At 39.7% G+C, this 16,910-nt stretch overlaps 1 protein-coding gene across 1 annotated transcript in view; it reads right to left on the bottom strand.

Moving 5' to 3' along the window:
- The window catches only part of SLC35F4 (solute carrier family 35 member F4), a 276,144-nt gene that overhangs the window by 258,151 nt on the left and 1,083 nt on the right, over positions 1-16,910 (bottom strand). The gene's annotated exons all lie outside the window — the stretch shown is intronic.

Here is a 16,910-nt window from a genome sequence, read left to right as displayed (position 1 = left end):
ATCACAGCCAGTGAAGAGAACGTGGAGTTCTATTTGACTACTTGGAAGTTAATGTCTTTTCAGAAATCCTTACTTGAAATCTTTATTTTTTTATAGAACATTTTTATTACCTTCGAGAAAATAGTGAAGCACATCCTTAGTTGCTCAGTAGGAGAAGTTTTCATTCTTCACTTTGCTTACTTTATGGATATGAACATGATACAATTTTTCATTGCAAACCTTAAAGTAATTACTATAATGCAGCTGAAAACAAGTTCTTTGGGAAACAGAGCTCCTCAGGAAAATAAGGACCCAGAGTGACATGTCATAAAATGTCATGTGCAGACAAAAACCTGGAAGTATCTAGATATACTGCAAGATATATTTGGAGGCTAGTTCTGCTTAAACAATCTTAAAATTGAAATAAGGATTCATCATTCTTTCTTTGCTGATGAAGACAGCATGGATGATGCTGATCTTGCCTCAAAAAAGACCTCAGTGACTTGAGTACAAATGAAATGATGTGACATTAATTCACCTTTCAGAGTCTTCAAGAAGTCTGGTGTTTCTTGATACAAATCTACTTCTGCCAGACAAATAATCTATGGGATCTCTAATTTCATTTGTTACCTCATATCCTTGCAAGTCACAGTTTTTAGAAAATATTAATATTTTAATCAAGAAAATTAGAGATACCAAGGGAATATTTCATGTGAAGATGGGCACAATAAAGGACAAAAATGGTATGGACTTAACAGAAACAGAAGATATTAAGAAGAGGTAGCAAGAATACACAGAACTGTACAAAAAAGGTCTTAATGACTCAGATAACCACAGTGGTGTGATCACTCACCTAGAGACAGACATCCTGGAGTGTGAAATCAAGTGGGCCTTAGGAAGCATCACTATGAGCAAAGCTACTGGAGGTGATGGTTTTCCACTTGAGCTATTTGAAATTCTAAAAGATGATGCTGTGAAAGTGCTGCACTCAATATGCCAGCAAATTTGGAAAACTCAGCAGTAGCCACAGGACTGGAGGAGGTCAGTTTTCATTCCAATCCCAAAGAAAGGCAGTGCCAAAGAATGTTCAAACTACCGCACAATTGTACTCATTTCACATACTAGCAAGGTAATGCTCAAAACCCTTTAAGATAGGCTTCAACAGTATATGAACTGAGAAAATTCCAGATGTACAAGTTGGATTTAGAAAAGGCAGAAGAACCAGAGATTAAACTGCCAACATTCATTGGATCATAGAAAAAGCAACGGAATTCCAAAAATCATCTATATCTGCTTCATTGACTATGCTAAAGTCTTTGACTGTGTGGCTCACACAAACTGTGGAAAATTCTTAGAAATGGGAATACCAGACCACCTTCATACCTCCTGAGGCACCTACATCCAGGTCAAGAAGCAACAGTTAGAACCAGACATGGAGCAGCGGACTGGTTCCAAATTGGGAAAGGAGTATGACAAGGCTGTATATTGTCACCCTGCTTATTTAACTTATATGCAGAATATATCATGTGAAATGCCAGGCTGGATGACTCACAAACTGGAATCAAGATTCCTGGGAGAAATATCAATAACCTCAGATATGCAGATGACACCACCCTAATGGCAGACAGAGAAGAGGAACTAAAGTGCCTCTTGATGAAGGTGAAAGCGAGTAAAAAATCTGGCTTAAAACTCAACATTCAGAAAACTAAGATCATGGTATCCAGTCCCATCACTTCATAGTAAATAGATGGGGGAAAAAATGATAGTGACAGATGTTATTTTCTTGGGCTCCAAAATCACTGCAGATGCTTGCTCCTTGGGAGAAAAGCTATGACAAACCTAGACAGCATATTAAAAACCAGAGCCATCACCTTGCCGACAAAAGTCCATATAGTCAAAGCTATGGTTTTTCCAGTTGATGTTGTTATTCAGTCACTCAGTAATGTCTGACTCTTTGTGACCCCATGGAATGCAGCACACCAGGCTTCCCTGTCTACCACCAACTCCCAGAGCTTGCTCAAACTCATGTCCATCGAGTGGGTGATGCCATCCAACCATCTTGTCTTCTGTCTCCTCCTTCTCCTCCTGCCTTCATTCTTTCCCAGCATCAGAATCTTTTCAAACAAGTCAGCTCTTCACATCAGATGGCCAAAGCCTTGGAGTTTCAACTTCAGCATCAGTCCTTCCAATGAATATTCAGGACTGATTTCCTTTAGGATTGACTAGTTTGATCACCTTGTAGTCCAAGGACTCTCAGGAGTCTTCTCCAGCACCACAGCTTGAAAGCATCAATGCTTCGGCCATCAGCTTTGTCTATGGTCCAACTCTCACATCTATACATGACTACTGGAAAAACTGGACCATAATGAAGGCAGAGCACCAAAGAATTGATGCTGAATATTCATTGAAAAAATTGATGCTGAAGTTGAAGCTCCAATACTTTGGCCACCTTATGTGAAGACCTGACTTTTTTGATAAGACCTTGATCCTGGGAAAGACTGAAGGCAGGAGTAGAGGGGGCAACAGAGGGTGAGATGGTTGGGTGGCATCACTGACTCCATGGACATGAGTTTGTGCAAGATCCAGGAGTTGGTGAGGGACAGGGAGGCCTGGCATGCTGCAGCAGCACGGGGTCACAAAGAGTTGGACACGACTGAGTGATTGAACATCAACAATAATATTTTCTTCAGTTGCAGTAAACTGAATATCAAAGATGAGCTGCGTATTCTCATGCCTAAGGACATTCCAGAACTTCAGCTTCTTATTCAATCCAAACTATGAGAACTTTCTCACTAAAATTCACTTTTGAAAATGGAATAAAACTGAAATTTACTTTCATTTTACTTAACAAACTTTAATTATTTCAGTTTTTCTAGACATTACCATTAAATTTTGTACACATTCCCATAAAACAGAAAAATAGATATGACTCATTGGACTTATCACTTTTACAGCCTGTTCCTATGAAGTAATAAATTTCCAGTGTAATAAAGTGAACTGCATGAAAACATTTGGTGTATATATACATGGGGCAGGGTAATTTATAGTTTTATTTAGATTTTCAAAAATACCTAGTTTCCCCCAAAATGTTAAAAAGCAGAAACAATAAAACCTACTATTCTACACTATAGAACAGTCCTCTAAAATAGTATGTAATTACCATGTGATTTCACAGGTCATTTCTAACATGAATTTAATTCAATGTCACCTTAAAAACTAGTAATTAAATTTTCAGATGTGATCTGATCCAAGCCCTAAAAGAATGGTCAGGAAGTTTCTATAAAATTGAAATTATCTTTTCAAGTTCATTGCATTAAAAGCCTACTTAAGAGACATGACAATTAAATGCAATGCAGTACTTTGGTTTGGATCCTGGAACAGAAGGAGAGCCCTTAATGGGAAAACTGGTGAAATCCAAATAGAACCTAGAGTTTAATTAATGGTAATGTACCAGTACTGGTTTTTGAGTTCTGACAAATACACATTAGTAATATAAAATGATAATAACAGGGGAAACTGGGTGAGGGGTACACAGGAACATTGTGAATTATCTTTACAACTTTTCTGTAAGTCTAAAATTATTCCAAAGTAATGTTTTTAAGCCTGCTCCTTTTGCTTCATTGATTATGCATAAGCCTTTGTGTGGATCACAACAAACTGTGGAAAATTTTTAAAGAGATGGGAACACCAGATCACCTGACCCATCTCCTGAGAAATCCGTATGCAGGTCATGAAGCAACAGTTAGAACTGGACATGTAACAACAGACTGGTTCCAAATAGGGAAAGGAATAGGTCAAGGCTGTATATTGTCACCCTGCTTATTTAACTTATATGCAGAGTATATCATGCAAAATGCCAGGCTGGATGACTCACAAACTGGAATCAAGATTCCCAGGAGAAATATCAATAACCTGATATGCAGATGACACCACCCTTATGGCAGAAAGCAAAGAAGAACTAAAGTCTCTTGATGAAAGTGAAAGAGGAGAGTGAAAATGTTGGCTTAAAGCTCAACATTCAGACAACTAAGATTGTGGCATCCAGTCCCATCACTTCATGACAAATAGATGGGGAAACAGTGGAAACAGTGAGAGACTTTATTTTCTTGGGCTCCATAATCACTGCAGATGGTAATTGCAGCCATGAAATTAAAAGATGATTGCTCCTTGGAAGACAAGTATGACCAACCTAGACAGCATATTAAAAAGCAGAGACATTACTTTGCCAACAAAGGTCCGTCTAGTCAAGGCTATGGTTTTTCCAATAGTCATGTATGGATGTGAGAGTTGGACCATAAAGAAGGCTGAATGCCAAAGAATTGATGTTTTTGAACTGTGGTGTTGGAAAAGACTCTTGAGAGTCCCTTGGACTGCAAGGAGATCCAACCAGTCCATCCTAAAGGAAATCAGTCCTGGCTGTTCATTGGAAGGACTGATGTTGAAGATGAAACTCCAATACTTTGGCCACCTGATGTGAAGAACTGACTCATTGGAACAGACCCTGATGCTGGGAAAGATTGAAGGTGGGAGGAGAAGGGGATGACAGAGGATGAGATGGTTGGATGGTATCACCAATGCAATGGACATGAGTTGGAGTAGGCTCCGTGTGTTGGTGATGGACAGGGAAGCCTGGCGTGCTGTGGTTCATGGGGTCGCAAAGAGTCGGACACGACTGAGCGACTGAACTGAACTGAAGTCCGCTCCAAATTTTTAACAAGAATTAATCACTCAGCAAATATTTATGAAATATCCAGGTCTTCTATGATGAGTACCTAGTGCTGATCTAAACAGATTCAGCCCTTCCTTTGTGGAGCTAAGAGAGTGAGCGGGCAGGAAAGAAACTGAACAGTCACAAGACTCAACATGAACTGTAAGCACAGTTTGCAGTAAGTGCGGTAAAGGAAAAGTACATGAGATGAGAAAGGTGCAGAGCTGCAAAGGCCTCCCTGAGACAGGAGCACTTATGACAGACCTGAATGATGATGAGGAGCCAGACAGGTAACCGCACTAGGAAGAGGGATGTGCTTGTGCATCAGTCTGGAGGAAGGAAAGGACCTGGAGAGCATGCCAGTATGACCAAACCATCAACAGTACATGGAAAGTGGTGCCGTTGGAAGAACCCAACCACGTGAGGACCCTGGAGGCCCGGTTTAGGCTTTTATAGTTTTCCAAAGAAATATGAGAAGCCATGGCAGACTTTAACCAGAGGAATGGCATGATCAAATCAAAGCTTCTAAAAGATCACAATGACTGGTTTGTGGATGTGGACAAGAAAGGAGAAAGCAAGAGGCTACATTTGAGGCCCTCCCTTTTTTTTTTTAATTTCAGGGAAATTAAAAATTCATAGCTTCTAAATATTAAATGTATTTGTTCTAGACTGTCTCTGGGAAATAATAATTCATTTCTTCATCTGCCACCATAGCTCCAGGAGAGATGGTGCTCCAAATGGTTCCCAGCTCACTCGACCTGGATCTTTCCTCTAGGATGCCTATATTAAACGTGGGTGTGAATCAAAAATGCAAGATACATATGCATGACTTGGAGCAAGGCATCAGCAGCAAAAACATGCAAACTCTAACGCCCTTAGAACCTAAGCTTCACAAGAGATAAAGAATTCTTGTACGTCCAGTTTCCAGGACCATAAAACCATTATTGACCTCCACTAGTGCAATCTTGCGGAGAAGGCAATGGCAACCCACTCCAGTACTCTTGCCTGGAGAATCCCATGGACCGAGGAGCCTGGTGGGCTGCCGTCTATGGGGTCGCACAGAGTTGGACACGACTGAAGTGACTTACCAGCAGCAGCAGCAGCAGTGCCATCTTGGCATTAACGCAGAACTAAATATAGAAATTCCCAGACTGCAGAATAGTGTAATTTTCATTCCTTAAAATATACAATGTTAAATGTCACCTTCAGTTACCATACCTTAAGTCTGAAGGAACTGGTGTTTTGCCCTATCTGACCGAGAAAAAGAAAAACATCTTCCAAATTTGATATAACCAGCAGCACTTCAATAAAACTTAATAAGCAGTCAGCAGTGCTGGTTGAGTACTTTTAAACATAACCCCTTAGGGACTTATACTCTAAACAAACACTTGGATTTTCTCAGTTTGTAGGAATACACTATCTATAACCTCACTAAGTATTACATAGGCACATTCTAAGGACTATCAAAACTAGAAAATAGAAAAGATTGGATCTTGATTGAAGCCTATGATTTAAAATGAAAAACTTCTCTATGCAAAGCTCTGTGAACCAAAATGCTATTAAGCTGACTCTCCAGACAAACACTTCTTTTCTCTGGAAACTACCTCTTGCCCTAGTCAGTAGGATTACAACAGAAAGCCTCTGGCAGTCAGGACAGCAGAGATTGACCCTGCCCCGGATGACCACAGTCAAGACAATCAAGAGTGCACACCTGACACAAATTAGGCCAAAGAGTCCCTGTCCCTGGGAATCTGGTTTTAGAAGTCAGAGATTCTTGCTCAGTCTGTCTTCTCTCTTGAATAGAGGACATATAAACACTGGAACTGCTTGCAGAGGCTATTTTCAACCATTTGGACAAGGAATAGAGAAAGCCAGCCTGCAGCAAGAGACAAGCATGGAGAACATGTGCCAGGAAAAGGAAAAAAAAGCAAAGAAATGAAAGGCAGAGAAGGAGGGCTTCCTATTTTCCCTACAACAACACTCAGGGACCTGACGTTTATCCCACCTTGCTGCTGCTGTTTAGCTGCTTCAGTCGTGTCCAACTCTGTGGACTGTAGCCCGCCAGGCTCCTCCGTCCATGGAATTCTCCAGACGAGAGTACTGGAGTGGGTTGCCATGCCCTCCTCCAGGAGATCTTCCCAACCCAGGGATCAAATCTGGGTCTCCTGCACTGTAGGCAGATTCTTTACCACTGAGTCACCAGGAAGCCCTTATCCCACCTTACCCCAGCCCTTAAAATCCATGGAAGACTCCCAGTATCATTTCAATCACTTCCATTTTTGCCTAAGCCAGTTCAAGTGGAATCCTGTGATGAGAAGTCACACAAGCCCTCTCTAACACTCCAAGTTTCTCCATTTCATCTAGTCTCAAAGATCTGAGAATCAGCTTGCCCAAATTTTTTAAGCCAAAATCTCTGAAAGGGAATCTAATTCCAGCCTCTCCAAGCAGGCACATGCAATGAAATGAAAAATGCTTATCCTAAAATGTCAAGTAAGAAAGAAGCAGGACACAAAACTGTATATATCAGAATTATGACTTTACTATAGTTTATATTTGTCAATAAATCAAGATTTGAAGCCCTATATGCATTTTGAAGATGGGAAGAAAGTTAACCAAAATAACAGTAGTCATGTTAGGGTGACAGGATTATTTTCCTTTTTCTCTATATTCTTCTGTGTCTTTAAGTAGTTAAATACTTCAGAACAGAATTGTAACTTCAAAGACTATGTAACTGTGTTTATAACATAATGGTGTCTTTTAAAAAGTGGAACTTGAAAGACTCTATTTGTAATGTTCGCCACTATATAAATAGACCAAAAAGCAACTGTCCCTTTAAGACTCCACATGTAAAAACAACAATGAAATTTCCAACAGACTAGTCCCCAGTAATCCTCAGGCTTCTTTTCTCCAGGCTTTCTTGGTGGCACAGATGGCAAAGCATCTTTCTACAATGCAGGACACTGGGGTTTGATCTCTGGGTGGGGAAAATCCCCTGGAGAAGAGAATGGCAACCAACCCCAGTATTCTTGCCTGGAGAATCCCATGGACAGAGGAGCCTGATGGGGTCCAAAGAGTCGGACACAACTGAGTGACTAACACTACACATTTTCACTTCTTCTCCACCTATCTGCCAGCCTAATCCTACATAATCCCACTTCATCCCATGCTACTCATTTTTAGCTGAGATTTCATCCTTCCTCTCTGCCAGTCTCCCCCACCACTCTTCCACTTCCCATCCCCAATTCCTACACTCCTCTCTACTTTGATGTTTGAGTGTCTGCATCTCCAGACATGCAGACCCATCCTGTCACCTGTAAACCCTAGATTTTTCTCATCTATTTCGGATTGGCCCCTTGGAAAGAACCTCATCACAAAAGGCTCCGACCCATTTTAAACTATTCCCAGGGGTGATCCAGGTAAATAAACAGAAGGCAATCTCCAAAACTAAAACACATTGCATTGCAAACTTGGATAATTTTTAAATTATCCTTAACACTGCTGTAACACAATTTTCATTAACAATTCAAACTACAACATTGGATAGGAGGAAAATGTGAGTGGTGAAGCATTTATTTACAAGAAAAAAGTGAGCAAGACTTTTTGAAATCATGAAGTCGATTCTACTGGTTTCCTCCATGATCATAACAGCTTCTTTATATTGAACTAGGCTTTGTGCAAGGCTTTTATATATGTTATCTTACATAACCTTCCCAATGACCTATGAAACAATTATTATTATTTCCATTTTACAGGAGCAAGCTGTTGATTTGAGAAGTTACTTATGCAAGTTTAAAAGTCTAACAAGTAGAAGAGAACGGTCAATGTGATCTTTGCATTAGATTTTTTGGCTTCAAACAGGTCTTAGGTGGGCTTTCTAAAGAAAGTATATCTGACACTTAATGTCAAACCCACGTGTTAGCTATTAATAACAGTAGTATTTTATAATACAAATAGAGTTTATATGTAAATTTATATTTTAAATGAAAAATACATATCAGAATAAACATTGCAGAAATTACATTATACAACAATGACATATACTGTGGTATTCAGTATCAACACAGCCTTTATAAGTTATAGTTTAAAACTATAGACTTCTTTCTTCATATCAATGTAACTTTTCACAAAAACACTACCCTATCATATACAAAGAAACATAACGCTTATTATTGAGGTATAAACAGACTCTGAACTGGGAGAAATAATTATTGCATTCACTTCACCAGTAAGAGACAATTTTATAACTTATGCCAGTTAGAGTGCTGAAGTGCTAAGTTATTACTACTACTTTCATAATTAAAAAATCTGGTTTGTGATTTAAAACATCATACTACAAAGACTAACAGTAATCACTTCACAAGGGGGGATGGACCACATTTTATTTCCTATAGTTGTAATAACTTATACTATTTTGTATTTAAAGATTGCATTCTCCCCATTCAAGTACAGAGAACATTATAAAGGCAGTAAGGACGCAAGGTTAAGTGATCACAAAATACCATTTGGTGTACTCACTCTCTGAGTAGGCACATCTGTTTAATTCATTCATAGCTGGTGAGTTTTTTCTTTCTCTTCAATCACTACCACCATGTACTCTTTCTTTTCTATGTGAAAAGAATTAACTCTCCAATTTCTTCAACAGAAACTATAATCATTCATTCATTACTACAATAAACTTTATTGAGCACCCAGAATGTACTCTAGTACACTTTCATGTTGTCTAAGATAAAAATAAAGAAAGATAAGTCCCTGCCTTCCCCAAGCTCTGTGGTGAGACAGTCTTATGAAAAGTAAACAGCCCAAAATAGTGTGCTAAACGCTGGAGCAGAGGTGAGTACACAGTATTACAAGAGCCCAGAGGAGGATCAACCCAGCCTGGGGCAATCAGGGAGCTACACAGAGGACAGGGCTTTTAAACTCAGCCTCGAAAGATAAATAGGAGCTTTTCAGAGAGTGAAGAAGGAGACATGAGAAAGCCATTCATGCCATAGTATAAAAAGACACTGAGGACCGGAAGAACATGAGGACTAGAATGTTATTAAAACAATGAGCTGCTTGATGAGACTATTAGCAAGTTTGTGGAGGACAAGTGAGATATGAAATTAAAAAAGAAAAATTGGACAAAAAATTCAACAATGTAAGTAGATTAAGGTGTTTAAATACATTGAAGACTATGCATACATTAAATTTCAGTTATTAAAACCTATAAACCAGTGACAGAAATGCTCAGTACAAAATAAACAGCATTTGCACCTGTCTATGGATATAAAAGAGACTCTAAGGATAGTGTTAGCCAAAATGTTAGCACTCATCACCTCTGGGTGGTGGAATGATGAGTAATTTTGTTTTAATCTCTCTTTGTTTCTCTGCCTTCCAGATTTTCTGCATTAAGTCTGCATTACTTTGGCAATTAGAGGGGGAAATGTGTGCTAAAATAGAACAGTGTAAGCTGGACTCAGATTGTGGCATGCTAAAGAATTTGGACACTGTCCTACAGAAAATGGAGGTTTATTTCAGGCATTTGATCAGGGACATGAGAGGAAGATTTGCATCTTTACAGAATTCAATGTTGTTAAGGTGCGCATACTGGACTAAAAGGATTTGAGACTGGGTGAAAGATATGACAGGTAGAATTAAGGCAGGTGATAACAGGGATGGAAACACGTATTTGGGGTAAAATAAATAGAACTTGTTAACTGAATATAAGGAGAGGGGGAAGGGCAGAGTTTGAGCATAACTCCAGGTTTCTGGGCAATTGGTTAGATACAGATATTGGAAGCTTAAAAAGCATAATAAGCAAAAGGTACATTTTAAGGACAGAATGATGAATTTAGTTTTATGTGTGACATGCCTGGAGGACATTCAGGTAAGAATTCTAGTAGAAAGTTGAAATATGGGGCTAGGCTTAGAAAAAGTGTACCTAGAAAGAGAGACACATAGAAGATAGTGAAGCCATGAAACTGAATAAGCTTGCTCCGTGAAGGTAAAGTGAGGAGGAGAGAGCTGAGGCTGGCACCTTGGAAAATGCTAAGTCATAGCACAAGTTGGAGAATTCAGAGAGCCAGAAGAGCCAGAAGTTAGTAGAGTTCTTTTTGGAAATGGGATGGTCAGGGCTGGCATCAGAGCAAGGACAAGAAGTTTTACTATAAATTTGCTGCTACTGATAGGAAATAACAGAAAGCTGGCAAGTACAAAAGGCAAAAAGAGGCCACTGGCCACCATCTGAAATGGAAAATGGAGTGTGGAGAGGCAAAGTAAACAAACTAGAATTTACTGAGATAGAGTCCTTCATGGAAGTTGGGGCTTTTCTGAAAGCTGTCAAAGCCAACCTACTGCATGGCTGCTCTAAGGCAGTGACTTCTCAGACAGAGAAGAAAAAATACTATAGGACATCCTTTATATGCAGAACCTTCAACAAAAACAAAAATAAAACAAATGAACTTATTTATAAAACAGAAACACTCACAGAGTTAGCAAACGAACTTATGGTTATCAGGGAGGAAGGATGAAGGGAAGACATAGTTAGGGAATGTGAGGTGGACGTGTACACATTGCTATATTTAAAATGGATAACCAACAAGGACCTACTGTATAGCACAGGGAACTCTGCTCAACGTTATGTGGCAGCCTGGATGGGAGGGGAATTTCGGGGAGAACAGATACATGTATATTTATGGCTGAGTGCCTTTACTATCCACCTGAAACTGTCACAACTTGTTAATTGTTGTGACAATTAACTATATTCCAGCTATATTCCAATATAAAATTAAAAGTTTCTTTAAAAAAAGTGACTTCTATCCCCTCCCCTATTTCTTTTTTTTTTTTTTAACAGGAAAGGAAACTGTTGGCCACAAAGAGATACCCAGGTCTCAAGGCCTAGTTACTGGCAAGTTTAACAAGAATAAATTTCCAAACCCCTAGAGTTTAATTCACTGCACATCAACACACTGCCTCCTTATACCAACACATAAAGAAGACTCAGCTCAAAGATATCAATAATAGGATACAGTAAAATAAATTAATTTATCCTTTGACTTGACTTATGGAATGAATGACTTCTTACAGCCATACAAGCCTCTCTGATTACCACCTCTTATCTGCCAGATAACATCCACTAGCCTCTGATCCCACTGAGATTTCCAATCCATTGATCCTACCAACTTTCCACTCTCCCTAGTCATCTCAAATTTCTCTCTTCTGTACTCACCAGCTTTAAATGCTATGGCCATTCATTATAATTCCTTTCTTGTATACATTCAAAACTCCCTTGCTACTATTATTTTATTACACCCACTGGATAATCTGCAACTCCTGTTAAATCCTTCTCTTCACTTGCTCCATGCCTCCACTGTGTCAATGATCATAACAATCTACTGACTGATCTCACTTTAAATATGTGACCAGAAACTAAATGTGCCCTTTAAGGCAGCCAGACAACCTTACTGTACTTACTCAGACTGTTCACTCTCCCTCTCAAACTATTTATACATTCTCTCTCCTCCAAACCAACATCTACCACCTCCTCCTCTATCCTCACTCTCAGTTGATGACCTTGCTTTCTATTTGGAGAAAATGAAAGCAATCAGAAGAGAACCTCAGCAGACTCCCACCATCTCAGTTATCCACCTTCCAGACCGTTTATCCATACCCTTGCCCTATATCCATGTTCCTGTCTAAAGCAATATTCCTTCCTTTGTACACTAGATTTGGTACCCTATCTCTCCAATATCACTGATATTTCTTTCTCTATTGAATCATTCTCAGGGGCTTGCAAACATGCTGCTACTGCCAGCCATCTTTAAAATAAAAAGAAACTTTCATAACCCCACCACTACTCCCATTTCCTCTGCTCCCCTTTGAACAAAAATTACTGAAGAATTGTCTATACTCACGTTTCCAATTCCTCCAATTCTTGTTTGCTGTTGTTCAGTCAGGCCCAACATTTTTGTGACCCTATGGACTGTAGCCCTCCAGGCTCTTCTGTCCATGTGACTTTCCAGAAAGTATACTGGAGTGGGTTGCCATGTCCTCCTCCAGGGGATCTTCCCAACCCAGGGATCAAACTCTTTTCCTGCATTGACAGGCAGATTCTTAACTGCTGGAAGCCTGATTCTTGCTTAAGCACATTCTAATCCATCTTATGCTATCTTATCTGTTCCTGTCAAGGTAGCTAATGATGACCGGTCACCAAATTCATGGTCAGTGACCAGTTTTCATTTTACCTGGCCTTTCAGCAGCACTGGATTCAGCGAATCTCTTCCCTCTGAAACTCTTCTCTGCTTTCCAGGGTATCACATGCCCTTCTCCTCACCCTCTTAATGTCTCAGTGCCCCAGAGTTCAGTCCTTGCTCCTCTTCTCTATATATGTTGACTTCTTGAAGATCTCTTTAGTGTTAGACTATGAATAACACCCAAATACTGGAAAATCTCTAATTTACATATCTAGTCAGACAACTCCGCTGAACTCCAGGATTATTTTACAACTCCAATTACATTTCCTTTCCAAAATGTTATCCTTATCCCTTGAACCCCTAAACTTCTCTACCTTGAAGCTTGCCACACTTCAGCCATTGGCAACTCAAACTTGGTCAAACTAGAAAAGATGGGATCAGTTTTTACTCCTTTCTTTCATGTAGATACCATATCCAACCATCAGGAAACCCTATTCAAATAGAGCATTTAAATATAGACAATCTAACTTCAAACATAAAGAGAATCTGACCACCTCTCACCACTGCTACTGCTAACCCTCTTGTTCAAGCCACTATCATCTCCCACCTTTGTTATTACAGTGATATATACCAGCTAGCCTCTCTGCTTCCACCTCTGCTCCAGTAGAGCAGTCAACTTGATCCTTTTGAAATGTAAGTCGAGTCTCATCCCTCCTCTGTTAAAACCATTAAAACTCCTACAAAGGCTCCCAATTTCATTCAGAAAATAAGCCAAAGGACTTACAATGGCCTGTAAGACGCTACTTTCTATGAGTCCCTGTATCCACAGTGACCTCATCTCCAACCACTTGCCCAATTCTTTATCCCACTCCAGTCATGCAGGAGACCTCCTCACTCCTTCTCTAGCAGGCTCAGCAGGCTCTGCCTCAGAGCTTTGCACAGGCTGTTCCTTTTGCCTGAGCAGACTCCTCCCAATGTCTACACAGCAAACTCCTTCACATCTTTCAGCTCTTTTCTCAACAGGGACCTTCTCAGTGAGGTCTCACCTGCCCGATCTATTTAAAACTTCCACAATCTTTTATCCTTTTAACTCTTCTGATAATTTTGTTAAAGCAGCTATCACCTTGCAATATAGAACTTTATTTATGTATGTATATGTTTGTTTATTATTGTCTGTTTCTTCCCATTAGAACTTAAGCTTTAAAAAGGGAAATACGTTTCTCTGTTCTGTTCATGGGTGTATTCCTGGAACATAGGAGGTGCTCAATTAGCACCTGTTGAATGAGTGCATCTATTTCGCCTACCAGACCATAACTTGAGGTTAGACAAATGCTTTAATCACCTATGTACCCATCTAACTATCTAAATTTACAGATACAGAGATGATTATATATATATTTAATACACAATGCATGTATATCTTTTATACATAATATTTATATATATCTTATGCATATTATATATATCTTTTAAATACATAATTATGTACACATACATTTCTTTCTTTTTTGTATCAGCCTGACTACTAGAATTTGTTCTGAACCGGGTTATCAAGCTGGAATGAAAATTGATATTGCTGGGAGAAATATCAATAAACTCAGATATGCAGATGACACCACTCTAATGGCTGAAAGCAAAGAAGAACTAAAAGAGCCTCTTGAGGAAGGTGAAAGGTGAGAGTGAAAAAGCTTGCTTAAACTCAACATTAAAAAAACTAAGATCATGGCATCCAATCCCATCACCTCATGGCAAAAAGAAAGGGAAAAAGTGGAAGCAATGACAGATTTTATTTTCCTGGGCTCAAAAATTACTGTGGATGGTGACTGCAGACACATGAAATTAAAATATGCTTGCTCCTTGGAAGAAAAGTTATGACAAACCTAGACAGCACATTAAAAAGCAGAGACATTACTTTGCCAACAAAGGTCTGTGTAGGCAAACCTATGGTTTTTCCAGTAGTCATGTATAGATGTGAGAGTTGGACCACAAAGAAGGCTGAGCACCAAAGAATTAATGCTTTTGAACTGTGGTACAAGAGAAGACTGAGAGTCCCTTGGACTGCAAGGAGATCCAACAAATCAATCTTAAAAGAAATCAACCCTGAATATTCACTGAAAGGACTGATGCTGAAGCTGAAGCTCCAATACTTTGGCCACCTGATGTGAAGAACTGACTCATTGGAAAAGACCCTGATGCTGGAAAAGATTGAAGGCAGGAGGAGAAGGGGACGACAGAGGATGGATGGCATCACCGACTGGGTGAACGTGAATTTGAGCAAGCTCTGGGAGCTGGTGAAGGACAGGGAAGTCTGGCGTGCTGCAGTCCATGTGGTCACAAAGAGGACACGACTTAGTGGCTGAACAACAACAAGTTTCTCATCTTCCTGGTTGACAGGAACGGCAGGAGGATACACTACCATGAGGTTGGTCATTCATGCATGTTGTCAGAGATGAGTCTCTACCTACCTCTAGAAAAGGAAATGGCACTAATATTAAGAGACCATTCCATCCTTAAGGCCTCAGACAAGATCATAAAAAAATGAGAAAGTCACCTCGCCTTCACGTGTTACATATTCCTCACCACAGGCCTTTCTTAACTATATCTTTCCAGACTTCTCCTAAGTTATTGCCCATTCCTGGTAACAGCTAAATCAGTTGCCCATCTTGTACTGGTTTGCCTCAATGTGTTTGTTTACTAGTTGAAGCCTGCATTAAGGGCACGATTATTTATTTCATGGTGCTCAGCTGCCTGGCCCTCTTCCAGCTCTCTCTTCTCCTAGCCTTTCACTCTGCAAAATGGCAATCTCCTTCTACCTCTGAAAGCTTAAACATTCTGAAAGTTATTTGACAGTCATATAATTCTCTGTCCTTGTGAGATTCTCTGTCTTCACTGTTTGAATGCTGGCCTGAAGTTAGCCCATCACAAATAACTATACCAAATGCATCTTTATCCCTTTTAGCCTCAGTTATTGTCTTAACCAATGCTCTTCCCTCTTTTTGTCCGGTTCTTGTATGGCAAATGAAACGTGTAGCTATTTCAGCAAGTACAAAAAGATAATATGAACATATCTCTGTTTAAAATATCATTTTTCCAGTATTCTTTTTAGCTTGTTCTTTATTAACCACAGTTCCGTTGTTGTAAAAGCTATAATAATATACTACCCTGAGTCTTGTAATCTCACAGAGGGCTTCTACATTCTCTAAGCAACCAAAATCCCATGGTTCCTAATTAAAATATTCAAAGGTGAAATCTAAGTAATCTCCATGTGGTATACTAGTGCTTTTGCTTAAGTTTATAGGGTTAAAAAAGAAAGCCTTTGCCAATGGGGGAAAAAAAGTTCTGAGTCTATAGTACAAAGACTTCAAACTGCATTCCACAGCATGTTATTTTCCTTCTAGAAAATTCTAACACTAAATAATTACTTTTGTATGGGAAATGAATAATGTAAGCCTCTAATGCTAAAAACAGCTAGATAGCGACCATACAAATCAGATAGGCCTTTCCTGAAACCAAATGAAATATTAAACTAGAAAATATCTGTGTAAGGACAGTCCATGCAGGAAAGCTCAAGAGAGATGGAGCATAGTGAGGGGGGGCCGGGCGGGGGGAGTTGCCAGGAAAAAGTTGATTTTCCCTCTATGTGATAGGGTCTACTCCCTTCAGAGAAACTGTAACGCTGATTGTACCTCAAGTGTCTCAGAAATATACCAATCAGAAACGCATCTATGAGCTTCCAAGGCTTCTGGTTAAACATAACAGCAAAAGCATCAGTTATGCTCCATCTATTGCGACAGAAATGCGTTGATAAAGAAAAAAGTGAAATCCCACCTGCATGGGAATTAAGCCACAGCTACTCCCTCAATTCAGAGAAAAAAACGAGGTTCACTTGGGTCACTGGCAGAACCAATCCCAGCAAATACAGCCAGTGGGTTTGTGTGTTGGGGGAGAGGGACAGAACAGAGAGCGCACCTCAGCGCCCTCCCTGCAAAACTGCTCCAGAAACGTGAAAGCATCCGCACCACAGGACCTCGCTTAGCCGGAAGAAAGCCAGA

This window comes from Cervus elaphus, chromosome 12, assembly GCF_910594005.1.
Source record: "Cervus elaphus chromosome 12, mCerEla1.1, whole genome shotgun sequence".
Taxonomy (NCBI): domain Eukaryota; kingdom Metazoa; phylum Chordata; class Mammalia; order Artiodactyla; family Cervidae; genus Cervus; species Cervus elaphus.
Note: the sequence above shows the minus strand (reverse complement) of the source record. Positions and strands in the feature narration are given on the sequence as shown.